This window comes from Salvia splendens, chromosome 21 (assembly GCF_004379255.2).
Source record: "Salvia splendens isolate huo1 chromosome 21, SspV2, whole genome shotgun sequence".
Taxonomy (NCBI): Eukaryota; Viridiplantae; Streptophyta; class Magnoliopsida; order Lamiales; family Lamiaceae; genus Salvia; species Salvia splendens.
In genome coordinates this window covers 2,655,383-2,669,068 of record NC_056052.1, presented here as the reverse complement: position 1 = coordinate 2,669,068, position 13,686 = coordinate 2,655,383, and the positions used below count along the sequence as shown (strand labels likewise).

Here is a 13,686-nt window from a genome sequence, read left to right as displayed (position 1 = left end):
GAAACTTTCCATTTCAAGAAATGAGACTATTTTTTTGGACATTCTAAAATAGCAAAATGACACTATTTTTCATGGACGGTGGGAGTATGAAAAAGTGGTTGAAATTTTTAGCTTTGTTAAATCATTTAGTTACTTCAAAACATGAATCAGAAAATTCAAAAAGGCCTCGACACCGACTTTTGTTTACGAGAGAGGATTGACGTGGACCCATCTAATTAACACCTACGCGAGCCGAGCGCGCTGAACCCAGGGATACCCTTAGTAATTAGTGTGAAACATAACTAGCCCTACTTTATTCATCAGCAAGATTCTCTCCCCGCTCATACAACTTCAAAGCAGTTGCAACTCTTTTCTCTCTCCGCTCCTTCAACCACTTCTCTCACTCTCTCTTTCAATCTCTACAAATGGGTAGCAACAAAATTGAGAAGAGCAAGGCCAGAGAAGTCGCTGTGCGCAGCGATGTTAAGGTTACATTGATTGCATTTACTCCCACATGCCCTCTCCAGTGGCGTATCCAGAGTTTTTGATTTGGGATACGAATTATATGCAGAATAATTATTATAAATAAAATAATATTGATTATAAAAATAATTTAAATAGTAAGAATTTTTTTATATGAAGTACGAGTTGTACTAAAAATAATACTCCATCCATCCCATTTTAGGAGTCTCGGTTAACCATTTTAGTCTGTCCCACATTAGGAGTTTCGATTAAAATATTCCATAAATGGCAATAGGCCTCACATTCTACTAACTTTATTTCACTCATACTTTATTATAATATTAATATATAAAAATGAGACTCACATTCCACTATCATTTTCACCAACTTTTATTTACATTAAAAAATAAGAATTTTATATTAAAAATAAAAGCAATAAAAAAACTTAGAATTTTTTTATTTGAAGTACGAGTTGCGTTACTTAAAATGATAAAAAAAATAGAGTATCAATATAATAAATAAAGCAATTAAAATAAATGAAATAACAAACATAATAGGGAAAATCAAAATAATTAAAGTAAAGTAAACAATCCTAATATCTATAAAATAAAATAGGAATGCAAATTTTTACCTAATTAAAAATTAATTGCTGGAGTACTACATTACAATAACGAAAATGTTAGTAGGAGTGCAAATAATTAACTAACTAAAAAAACTAAGTACTTTAACAAAAATGAAAATGTTAGTACAGAAATAAAAAAGTATTCAAACATAAACATAATTAAAACAATGAAAAGGAGAATGCATAACAAAAATGAAAATGTTGAGTATAGAAATAAAAAGGTAGTAGTTTTCATAAATCAAAAAGAAAAGGAAAAGAGAAGGAGAATAAAAGTTGAAAGAGGAATTATGAGCGACGGACCACTGGAGCACCAAGCTTTGATGTAAATTGTCAATAAATCTTGTATTAATATCATGAATTTTGGGGTACAGTTGTTGTAATGCTATCAGATACGCGACTCAATCTTGTTATCACAACGAGATCGATTCCGGAACGAGAAGAACGAATACTTGATATGAAAATGAATAAAAAAAACAATTCTTGGAGAGTCAATGGAAATCTTGTGTTTTATTTGTGTGGAAGATTACAAAACTCATGGATGGAAAAATTCTTTTTCTTTTTCCACAGCTCGGCTCTATTTAACTAACACTTATCTAACAACTAGTTCAAACCTAACGGCTTTCATTTAAAGCTAACTAACTAGTCGCATCCGACGACGTGCATCAGTTAATAACAACTGTCAACTCCGAACTCGTTTAAGTTCGGCCAACACCGAGCACCAACACCGAGCACCGAGCACCGAGCTCAACACCGAACATTGAGCTCGGTTAATCCGTGAGCACGACTACAAACTCGACCAATCACCGAGCATGATTGCAGTTCGTCAGATCACTGAACAGCATATCGGTCCCTAATCGCCGAACAGTATATTGGTAACCGAACTGAACTGATTGTGCAGTTTTCCCCCAATCCTATCGGTCCCTAATCGCCGAACAGTATATTGGTAACCGAACTGAACTGATTGTGCAGTTTTGCCCCAATCCTCATAACAAATCTCCACCTTGGGACATAACTGGACAATCCATAGATTTCATCCATCTTCCACAATCACTCCAGCTGAATCAGATTCACCAAATCCATGCAATACTTCAACTTAAGTCCGGGCAACACCTTTGTTAGCATATCAGCTGCATTGTGCTCAGTAGCTACCTTTTCAATCTTCACTGAGCCCATTTCAACTTCATCCCTCACAAAATGAAGCTTAACATCCACATGCTTGCTCCTCTCATGGAATGTCTGATGTTTTGACAAACATATGGCACTATTTGAATCACATAATACAGTCACAGCTCCTTGATCAACTCCAAAATCCGAGCAGATTCCTTTCAGCCACATGCTCTCCTTTACGGCCTCAGCCATGGAAATATATTCTGCCTCAGTTGTTGAGAGTGCCACCACAGATTGCAAACTCGACTTCCAACTTACAGCAGCTCCATACATGCAGAAAACATAGCCGGATTGGGACTTCCTTGTGTCAATGTTAGTAGCAAAATCAGAATCACAATATCCCAATAGAGGCTGTGCATCAAAATTCTTACTTCCATCAAACAGTATGCCATAATCCTGAGTACCATTCAGATACCTTAGTATCCATTTTAAAGCATGCCAATGCTCCATACCTGGATCTGCCATGTATCTGCTCACAACACTTATGGCTTGGCTGATGTCTGGCCTTGTACACACCATGGTGTACATGATGCTTCCCACTATGTTTGCATATGGGATTTTATCCATCTCTCTTCTCTGACTATCATCTTTAGGGCACTGATTTACACTGAGCTTAAACTGCTGGCTCAGGGGCACACTCACTGGTTTGCTTTTATCCATCTGAAATTTCTTGATCACATTCCTGATGTAATCTTTCTGAGTTAGCCATATCCTTTTCTTGTCTCTATCCCTTATGATCTCCATTCCAAGGATCTTCTTTGCATCTCCAAGATCCTTCATATCAAATTCAGATTTCAGATTACCTTTCACTAACTCCACCTCTTCCTTATGCTCTGCAGAGATCAGCATATCATCTACATACAATAGTAGATATGCCACAGCAACTCCACCTCTTCTCTTGATGAAGACACAATGATCATACAAAGACTTCTCAAAACCGATCTTATGCATGAACTCATTGAACCTGAGATACCACTGTCTTGAACTTTGTTTTAGACCATACAAGCTTCTTTTCAGCAAACACACCTTTCCTTCATTTCCTGGTTGGACAAAACCAGGAGGCTGCTCCATGTAAATTTTCTCTTCGAGCTCTCCATGAAGAAAGGCTGTTTTGACATCGAGTTGCTGCAATTCCCAATTTCTCTGAGCAACAATGGCAAGTAGAATCCTGATGGAGCTATGCTTTACCACAGGGGAGAATATTTCATTATAATCTACTCCCTCCTTTTGTGTAAAGCCTTTGGCCACCAACCTGGCTTTAAATCTGATTTGATTGTTGTTGAAGGCCTCAATTTTCTTCTTAAAAATCCATTTACAACCAACTGTTTTCTGATCAGTTGGCCTCAACACCAAAATCCATGTGTGATTTTTGTACAAGCTATCAATCTCCTCCTGCATGGCTAATAGCCACTGATCCTTCTCCGGACTCCTTATTGCTTCCTTGTAATTTGAAGGCTCATGATAGTCCATCTCCTCAGCTATGGCCAGTGCATAGTGCATCATATCAAAATCCTGAAATCTGGAAGGGAGCTTGATCCTTCTTCTGGTTCTGTCTCTTGCAACCAGTCTCTGTGGAGTCTTGATGTTACTTTCATGTTCAGAGGATCCACCAACACTGGTTTCTTGTGAATTTCTCACAGTATCTGGTGGACTTCTTACAGCATCAGATGAGGATTCCCTCTGACCCTCCACCTCAAACTCAACAGTCTGAACTTGCTTCATGAAGAAAGGCATTTCAGATTCCCTGAAAATAACATCCCTACTGATGACAACCTTCTTATTCCCTTCCTCACAGCACCATAATCTGTAACCTTTAACTCCAACCTGATAGCCTATCATCACACATCTGAGAGCCCTTGGTTCCAGCTTTCCTTGTTTGATGTGAGCATATGCTCTACACCCAAATGGTCTTAATTTTGAATAGTCTCCATAAGATCCATACCATCTACTATCCGGAGTCTGATTTTCAATGGCAGCAGAGGGGCATTTGTTGATTAAAACAACAGCTGTGGAGGCTGCTTCTGCCCAAAATGGTTTTGACATTCCAGATGCTATCAACATGCATCTTACCCTTTCAAGAATGGTTCTATTTATTCTCTCGGCGACCCCATTTTGTTGTGGGTTGTGAGGCACCGTTCTATGCCTTTTAATTCCTTTTCTCTTGCAAAACTCATCAAACTCATGGGACAAAAATTCCAGCCCATTGTCAGTTCTTAGGCATCTCAAAGGCTTCCCCTTTTCTAGCTCAACTGCAGTACACCACTCCTGAAATTTCTTGAAGGTCTCTGACTTTTCTTTCATGATCATTATCCAAACCTTTCTTGAAAAATCATCAACAAATGATAAGAAATACCTGCCTCCTCCAATGCTATTTACTGGTGCAGGGCCCCATATGTCACTGTGAACATATTGGAGAGGTTGTGTTGAGTTATGTTTGCCCACTCCATATGGCAGCTTCTTGTTTTTGCCAAGAATGCATTCTTCACACGATCCAATGGCTCTTTGTATCTCTGAATCAGCCATCTGAATAATGCCTTGCTTTACCAGCTGCATCAGCCCAGTGTCCCCCACATGGCCCAGCCTAGCATGCCAATTGATGGTCCTTTGTGTGTTGTTAGCTGTTCCAGCAACTGCCTCAGCTTTCAGATAATAGAGCACATTGTTTCTGACAGCCTTCATGATCATTTGGCCATCCTTTTTGACAAGCATCTCTCCACCAAAGAGAGTCAATTCGTAGCCATTCTTCTCAAGAAGACCCAAGGATATAAGATTCCTTTTAATGGATGGGATGTATCTCACATCAGTGAGAGTTCTGAAAATTCCATTGTCCATCCTCAAACATATGCTCCCAACACCCCTTACATCACACACATGGTCATGTAACGCCCCGTTTTTCTAAACCTAAATTGTGAACCATAAATTACGGGTTTTAATGCTATTATTTTTTTTTCGAGGGCCGTGAATTAATTGTTGTTGATTGGAGATTTGTGAAATAAATGATTATGCGAATTTAATTAATTCTTGTCCGTGAGGAATATTTATTGGACTCAATTCCGTGTTGGATTCGATAAATTAAATAATTAAAATAAAAATCTAGTCCGTGATAAATAAATTATGGACTGCACAATTTAAAATAAAATACAATGGGCTGCGAATTAATCTAAACCAACTAAAATAAAATATCTTTAATTCAATATTTAATTAAAGATTTTATGTAGATTATCCTGCTCCGTGATGGAATTTTCCTCCTCCGTAAGCTGCAAATAAAATACCAAACAAACCCAGATTTAATCAAAATCACGTTAAAATAAAAAAAGAAAATTTGAATCCTACTCTTTCCCCACGTTGGGAAAAACCGTCCCCCATCTCTCCCACAAATCTCTCCCGTATCTCAACCCCCTCTTCCCTATATAAAATCTCTAATCAGTTATATCCCCTCACCAATCGTCCTCTGCAATCTCTGCAATCTCTGCAACCAATCTTTCTCCTTCAAGGTAAGCTACGTCTATCGTTTGTATCTAAACTTTCTCCTGCTTCAAAAAAATCTAACATCAAATTGTTGCTATTGGCAGTAATCAAAATTATCCAGCTTCAAGAACCTGTTTTTCAGCCGTGTGAACTTCACAATCCAAATTCAATTCAAAGAGGTATATTTCCTACCCAATCTTAAAACGTGAATTTCTGCATTCTGCACCATTTATCACATACTCAGCATCAATCTCCCAAACAAAGAACTAATCATTAGCAATCAAGCATTCAAAACCAATCGAATGTTACTAATTGGAACCCCCCTTGCTGCGAACCGAAAATTAAGAACGAACAGAAACACTTTTTGAATGAGAACTTATCTTTCGGGTGAAATCGGGGTTAATTGGGGCTGCGTGGTATCTGTTCGAGGTTGGTTCGGTGATGGACGATGGCTGAATTGGCGGCAGCAACACACCTTCGCGGCGGAGCAGCGACGCGGTGGCTGGAGACGGCTCGGTGCAGTGACAGCAGCCTTCCCGACGGCGGAGGCGGAAGGTGACGCCAGATCTGATTCCTTCAAGGCGTCGAGCTTCTGAAATCGTTGCTTCCGTCGAGAGAGTCATCCGTCGAGAGAGAGAGATAGAAAAGAGAATGAGAGGTGGCGTGGAGATGGTAGGAGGAAATTGGGCTTTTTGTTGGCTAAAAAAAAAGAGAATTGGGCCGTATAGATTAAATTGGGAGACTTGGTAGTTTGGGTTCCAAATAATAAAAATGGGCCTATTAAATTAAATGAGATGTCTTGGGCAATTGGGCTTCATAAATTGACATGGGTAAATTATTAAAGATGGATTCCATTTAATTGTTGGACCTTAAATTGTAATTGAAGATAAAGTGGAGGAATTAATTAAATCTTGGGCTTTTAATTAAATGATTCTGGCCTTTTGATTTTAATTGAATTGGGCTTGATAAATTATTTTAGGTGATCAATTTAAAGTTTGGGCCTTCTTTAGTGGGGGTGTTGATTAATTAAATTAAAAGACATAAGGTGGGAAGGAATTAAGTTTTGGGCCGATAATTAATTGTGACAAATATTTAATTAATCTCCAGTATAATTCGAAGAGGGAGTAAGTTTATCTTATGTCGGAAATAATTAATTCAAAGAGAAATAATAGCGGGGATTTAATTACGAGCTTAAGTAAATATTAGGATTAATATCTACATTTTGAAGAAAATACGAGGAGCCTTCAGAGCGATTGTTGACGTAAGCGGTCGACCGGCGTCGCACGCGACGCCTTGGGCGGCCGCCGAATAAACGAAAAATCGAGAAAAAAAAAAGATAAAAGATTTAAACTAGGGTGCATGCATTTTATTTATTTAATTTGAAAGTGTGTTGATTTATGTGTTATTTTAATTCTAAAGGTGATATCTCGCAAGGGAATCGTGATCGCAAAGGAAAGAAAATAGTTTTGGATTAAGCACTCGAGGTGGGCTCTCTTTTAAATAAGGACAACGTCCTAAATATTTTATCAATGGAAATGAAAATGATTTTATCATGCCGTGATTTGTGTTTTACGTGCCTATCTGGTATGGCTATGTGCCATTGTTATATAAATCGAATTCGGGTCCTCGTAGGGCCGCAAACCCTACCTGGACTAGTGTACACCTATGGTAGATCGTGTGCTAGCTACGGGCTGGCCGGTCTAGTAGCTTGGTTTGTGGCCACATTCCAAGTCATGTATTGGCAGATATGGCGAACGTCTATGGGAAAATGACTGATCAGTCGAATTTTACAATGGGAAATGATTTGAGTGCCTCGGGTATTTCCAAAGCTAAACCCCGATGGTTACTTGTGAATGGCATGATAAATTACTTTTGTTGCAAATGTTTTCGGCATTAGCCACTGGGTATTCTTAAAATACTCAGCCCTGCATGTGTTTTCCCTATGTGCAGGTTGAGCGGCGACGAGGATGTGGTGGTGTTGAGCAAGTGAACCTAATATGTTATTGATGTCTTTGAACCTTGAGTGTCGTTGTGTCGTCACACATGACGTCACTCTTTCTCTTGGTCGTTTCCGCTGTGACGTGTCGTTAAATTATGAATTATTTGGGCCGACAACTTTAATTGTTGGGCTATTGGATGTTCTGAATTTCTTGTTGGATAATATTAAACTCTTGCTTATTCATTTGGATATTAATTGTTGGTCCATCTTGTGTTGAAACCCTAATTCTTTTCGTCTTTCTATTTAATTCTTTTAATCACGATCGCCCGTATTTATTAACCCTAAAGGGCGGTCGTGACAGTTTGGTATCAGAGCCTCAGTTTCTTTCCGCTCTGGACCCAAGAGTCTTTTGGAGTCAAAATCTATCCTTGTATTAATTGGCTAAAGTGTTAAACCTCGAAGGCTCAACACCACAACTCGTCACGCTCAACCACGAAAGAAGCGGTAAGAACATTTTGGCGATTTTTTAAAATGAATTACCGAAAATTTTGAAATTCGGTTGAAAAATGGTTCCTTGCAAAAATGGCAATTCTGGGCCTATTGGAATTTTAAAGTAAATGCTATGGCTTTGGAAAATATTGTGGTCATACGAGACGCGACAAACTATGGGACGTGAGACACTATGGAAGTATGTTATTGAATGTGTTGAATGTGATGGATATTGAAGTATGAAAATTAATCGCATGCTTGAGACGGGGACTTGTTATTACATGTGTGAACTGCGAATTTAATTTGAAGAACATATATGTTGAATACTTGAACGGCGAAAATTCTAATGCATATTTTGTTGAAATCATATGATTTTGGAAGTATGAAACGCAAACTATGACGCGTGTGTAGTTGCAATTACGTGATTGTGGTATAAAGATGGACATGAATTGCATGATTTATGAAATGTGATTCCATGGGCGACGGATTGATTGAGTTACTATTTTAAATATTAATATATGCTGGATGAAATGCTATGGAATGTCAAATGGTTTATATGGATCAACATGTTTGACTGCGCAATGTATAAATGACGTTTTATGTGATAGTTCATGATTGATGAAATACTATAGAATCAATATGAAAGTGAAATGTTGAATTTTGAACTTCGTTGCAAACGTAGAACCCATATGAAGCTTGAATTAAGCAACGATCGAATATGTGTTGAAGTATGAGACTATGCACTATGTCTGGAAAACATAGAGTGCCTAAGAAGTATGCTAGGTTGAACGTGCTTGAACATAGTTGTAAATTGATGACCACAATATCACTTTCCTGAGTGATGGGACAAACGAAAACATATACTTCGAACTAGACGGATTATTATAATTGTCTATTGTCTTCCCTGGATGATAAGAACAAAATGAAAGGATGTTCCTAACGAGATCAAGACAAGAAGAAATGTTAGGTGATGTATCCTTACATCGACGAGAAATTGTGCCTGCAATCAAATAAAGTGAATGCAATCGTGCATAACATGTTAATGCGACTACGCGTTACAAATATGACAACACTTATGACATGTTAAGGCCAGGAGGTTATTACCATGCATTTAATGAGAATGGTCGCTATGGCGTGCCAAAAACAATATGAAGATGTGACCTTCAAGGACAGTTAATTGTTGTAACGACACCAAGAATCTTGACTTAGAATCTAGAGTTTTCGAGAACGCTTCTATTATCTTCGGAAAATGACGGAGTGCCACCTTTGTAGCTAGAATGGATGAATTTAATTGACAGTACTTACTTGGATTATCAGAAATTTCTTACTATGAAGCTCCTTGACAATGATATTCTTTTCGTGCATTTAGAACTTTTGATTGACCTGCAATTTGCAAGTGATGCATCACTGTTTCCTTTTAATGAAAGTAGTGACTCATTCTTGTTCCTCTTGAGTCATTTTTGGAGCCATTCCAATCAAAGGCAATTTCAATAGTGCTCCTCATATTGAAACCTGTTCTGATCCAAGTAAAGACTGTTAAATAAATTTCTAAATTCTTTATACAAGACCCTCAAGAAAGACAATGGCTTGATCTCTGCAACCACATATGAGGAATAAGTTTCAAGAGACACATACAAAAAAAAGATACACCAACAACACGAGCAGTCGAATATTTTCGCATCTATGTTATGTTGTAGCAAGCAGCCAAAGAATTGAACTTTATGCCATACCAGACATTAGGTCTTGAGAAACAAAAGCTGAGAGAAGCGTGCACATCAAATGATCACGTTTTGCGGCTCAGAATTTAGGTAAGTGGTTGATTAAGGGTTATACGGATAACAACTGAGAGTCGGAGTATTAAGGACGTCGCATAAGATCATCGTTGAACGATTGTATTGGAATGTAAATACGAGCACCCCTGATAGATTAAGATATACGAACGAAGGTAGCCGACGAGAGGAAATCGTCTAGCAAGTGGCGAAATCGAATCATCTAAAATGGTAAACAATTGAAAGGGGGAACGCGTGCTAGTACCATCAGCATTACCTCCTCCACCTAAGCCAGAATGGCATATTGAATAGTTTTTGCTAAAGCAAAATCCTTCTATATTCGATGGGATAGGAGAGCCAGCAAAGGCCGAGACTTGGATACGCGTATTGGAGAGCATCTTCGAATTCTTGAAGTGCACCGAGGAAGAGCAATTGATTTATGTAACCTACCAACTCACGGATTCGGCCGACTTTAGGTGGGACCAAGCAAGGGACCTGGCCCCTAAGAAAGTGGATACAATGACATGGGAGGACATTAAGGCGGAAATATACAACAAGTATACCCCAAAAAGTTACCGAAAGGTAAAGGAGGCTGAGTTTTACAACTTAACCCAAGGACGCATGTCGGTGACGGAATATGATCGCGCGCTCTGCGATATGACTCGGTATGCACCTGAACAAGTTGACACCGACGAGAAGCTGACCGATAAGTTCCGTGAAGGTCTAAGGCATGAGATAAAGATGGCATTGGCTAGTCATGGGAGGCTTACATACGCGGAAGCGTTGGCCCTTGCGCTAGATGTTGAGGCAGCTATGCCCAAGGAGAGGGTGACGGAGAACACTACACTGGCACTGCCTCCACCACATTATTCTCGGGAGAAGAGAAAGTGGGATAGGAATAGGACCCACTAAGAAAACAAGAGGTACCAGCCCAATCAAAACCGACCACCGCATGGGGGTAGACAAAATTTCTCTAACCAGAGGGGTGACTTCCGACCCAGACCACCACAATGCAATGTGTGCTCCAGGTACCATTTTGGAGAGTGTAGAGTGCAGAAAACTACCAAGTGCTTTAACTGTGGGGGAAATGACCACTTCTCTAGGGAGTGTCTGATCAAGAATGCGGGGATGGGGTCAAGGCAGAACAATCAAGGATTCCGTCAGCAGTCGAGGGCACCACCGGCTGAACTAAGGATGAATCGTGATCAATCTCCGCGACAACAACAACCTCACCGCCCAAGACTTCCCTCCCAGGCTAGAGCGTATGCGCTGAGTTCTAGACAAACCAAGACTGAACAAGGGAGTCACGAGAGCGGAAATTTGGCAGAACTATGTGTGGACACATTAAGTTGCCTGCTAATAAATCTGAACATAAGATGATGGTGACCTCACCAGTGGGAGGGGTAATAGAAATTTCTCGAACATGCTCGAACATAGAAATTGTTATGGGAGGACTTAGGCTAGTCGCGCACGACTTACAAGATATGGCCATGAAGGATGTTGATGTAATCTTGGGAATGGATTGGTTGACTGCAAATTTTGCTACGATTCGATGTAAGGAGAGACGAATATCATTACAAGCCCCGGAAAGGAACCAATCGTGTATCATGGAACCACAGTGAACATAAAAACGTCTATCATCTCCGCACTCCAAGCCACAACGATGTTGAGAAAAGGGCGTCCTGCCTACCTGGTCTACCTACAAGGAGATGAGAAGGAAGAAAGGAAAGTGGAGGATGTCGATGTGGTACGAGAATTTGCAGACGTTTTTCCTGAAGCTTTACCTGGCCCACCGCCAGATCGACAATTGGAGTTCACAATCGACCTAGAGCTAGGGTCAGCACAGGTGTCTAAGGCCCCATATCGAATGGCGGCTAAAGAGTTGGAAGAACTCAAGATACAACTTCAAGAGCTTATAGACTTGGGTTTCATTAGAGCCAGTGTTTCACCGTGGGGCGCACATGTGCTTTTGTGAAGAAGAAGGATGGATCGATGAGAATGTGTATCGATTATAGAGAGTTGAACAAGATGACTCTCAAGAACAAATATCCACTACCGAGAATAGACGACCTATTCGAGCAACTTCGAGGAGCTGGTGTGTTCTCAAAGATGGATTTAAGGTCTGGATACCATCAGTTGAGAGTCCGACGAGAAGACATACCGAAGACTGCTTTTCACACGAGATATGGTCACCATGAGTTTGTGGTGATGCCGTTTGGATTGATGAATGCACCTGCAGCATTCATGGATTTGATGAACCAGGGTATTCCACCCATACTTGGGTAAATTCGTTTTGGTATTCATAGATGATGTACTCGTCTATTCGAGGAATGAGAAGGAACGCGAGGAGCACCTGCGAATCACTTTGGAGACGTTGAGGAGTGAGAAACTGTATGCCAAATTCAGCAAGTGTGAGTTTTGGCTTAAGGAAGTAAACTTCCTTGGTCACATTGTGTCGGCAGAAGGAATTCGAGTGGATCTCGCCAAGGTCGAGGCGGTACAACAATAGAAAGCACCTTCAACACCAAACGAGATTCAGAGTTTCCTAGGCATGGCAGGATACTACCGAAGTTTTATAGACGGATTCTCCAAGATAGTGAGACCCATGCCCCAACAACTCAAGAAAGGGGTAAAAGTCAATTGGACCCCAGAGTGTGAGGCCAGTTTCCAACTGTTGAAGGAAAAGCTAACTAGTGCACTGATTCTAGTTGTGCCAGAATATGGAGTGAACTACGTGGTATACACATACGCTTCGAAGGTGGGACTTGGATGTGTGTTGATACAGAACAACAAAGTGATTGCTTATGCATCACGACAATTGAGGCCACACGAGTTGAACTATCCAACCCACGACTTGGAGTTAGCAGTGGTAGTACACGCCTTAAAGATTTGGAGACATCACCCCTACGGAGTCCGATGTGAGATCTTCACGGATCACAAAAGCCTGAAGTACTTCTTCGAGCAGAAAGATTTGAACATGCGGCAACGAAGATGGCTCGAGTTGGTGAAAGACTACAATTGTGGCATCAATTATCACCCCGGCAAGGCAAATGTAGTAGCAGATGCATTGAGCCGGAAGGACCAGTCCTAACTAGCCACTTTTCTCACCACAGAGGAACGCCTAATTTGTGAGTTCAGAAGATGCGTTTGGAAGTGGTGAGGGCACCTGAAACAGTGGATGCACGAATCGCCACTCTAGCCGTTGAACCTGATCTAAGGTCGAGGATTATTGAAGCACAACGGATGGATGCGAAATTGGAGGAAATTCGTATAGAAGTGCAAACTGGTGAATCTGGGAATTTTAGTGAAGATGGTGACAATGCCCTTACTTTCGAAGGAAGGCTATGCATGCCGGATAACGAGGGACTAAAAAACGAGGTTATGAGTAAAGCGCTTGAGACTCCTTACACCGCTCACCCAGGAAGTACGAAAATGTATCAAGATCTGAGGAAGTCCTTTTGGTGGAATGGTATGAAGAGGGACATAGCGTCATTCGGCGAGAGATGTTTAGTCTGTCTGCAAGTGAGGATTCTACATCAACGACCGTATGGGAAGTTACATCCACTAGAGATTCCCGAGTGGAAATGGGAACACATCTCCATGGATTTCGTGACCGGGTTGCCAAGGACTCTGAGAGGGAACACCGTCATTTGGGTAAGTATAGATCGGCTTACCAAGAGTACGCATTTCATACCGATTCTCATAAGCTATGGGTCCAACAAACTGGCTCAAATCTACATAAGGGAGATAGTTCGATTGCATGGAGTCCCAGTGACTATCACGTCCGAACG

The 13,686-nt window shown here is 40.4% G+C and overlaps 2 long non-coding RNA genes across 3 annotated transcripts; one reads left to right on the top strand and one right to left on the bottom strand.

Annotated features, from left to right (window-relative positions):
- Window positions 1-5,324: 5,324 nt before the first annotated feature.
- On the bottom strand, window positions 5,325-5,759 carry LOC121784938. Its single transcript, XR_006046860.1, has 2 exons — window positions 5,672-5,759; window positions 5,325-5,487 (listed from the first exon to the last, which is right to left on the bottom strand). It is a non-coding gene; the product is annotated as an uncharacterized LOC121784938 (long non-coding RNA).
- LOC121784939 lies at window positions 5,744-7,888 on the top strand. Of its 2 annotated transcripts, XR_006046861.1 has the most exons (3): window positions 5,755-5,877; window positions 7,118-7,182; window positions 7,649-7,888. It is a non-coding gene; the product is annotated as an uncharacterized LOC121784939 (long non-coding RNA). The 2 variants fall into 2 exon arrangements; XR_006046862.1 differs by lacking the exon at window positions 7,118-7,182 and having other exon boundaries at window positions 5,744-5,877.
- The last annotated feature ends 5,798 nt before the right edge of the window (window positions 7,889-13,686 follow it).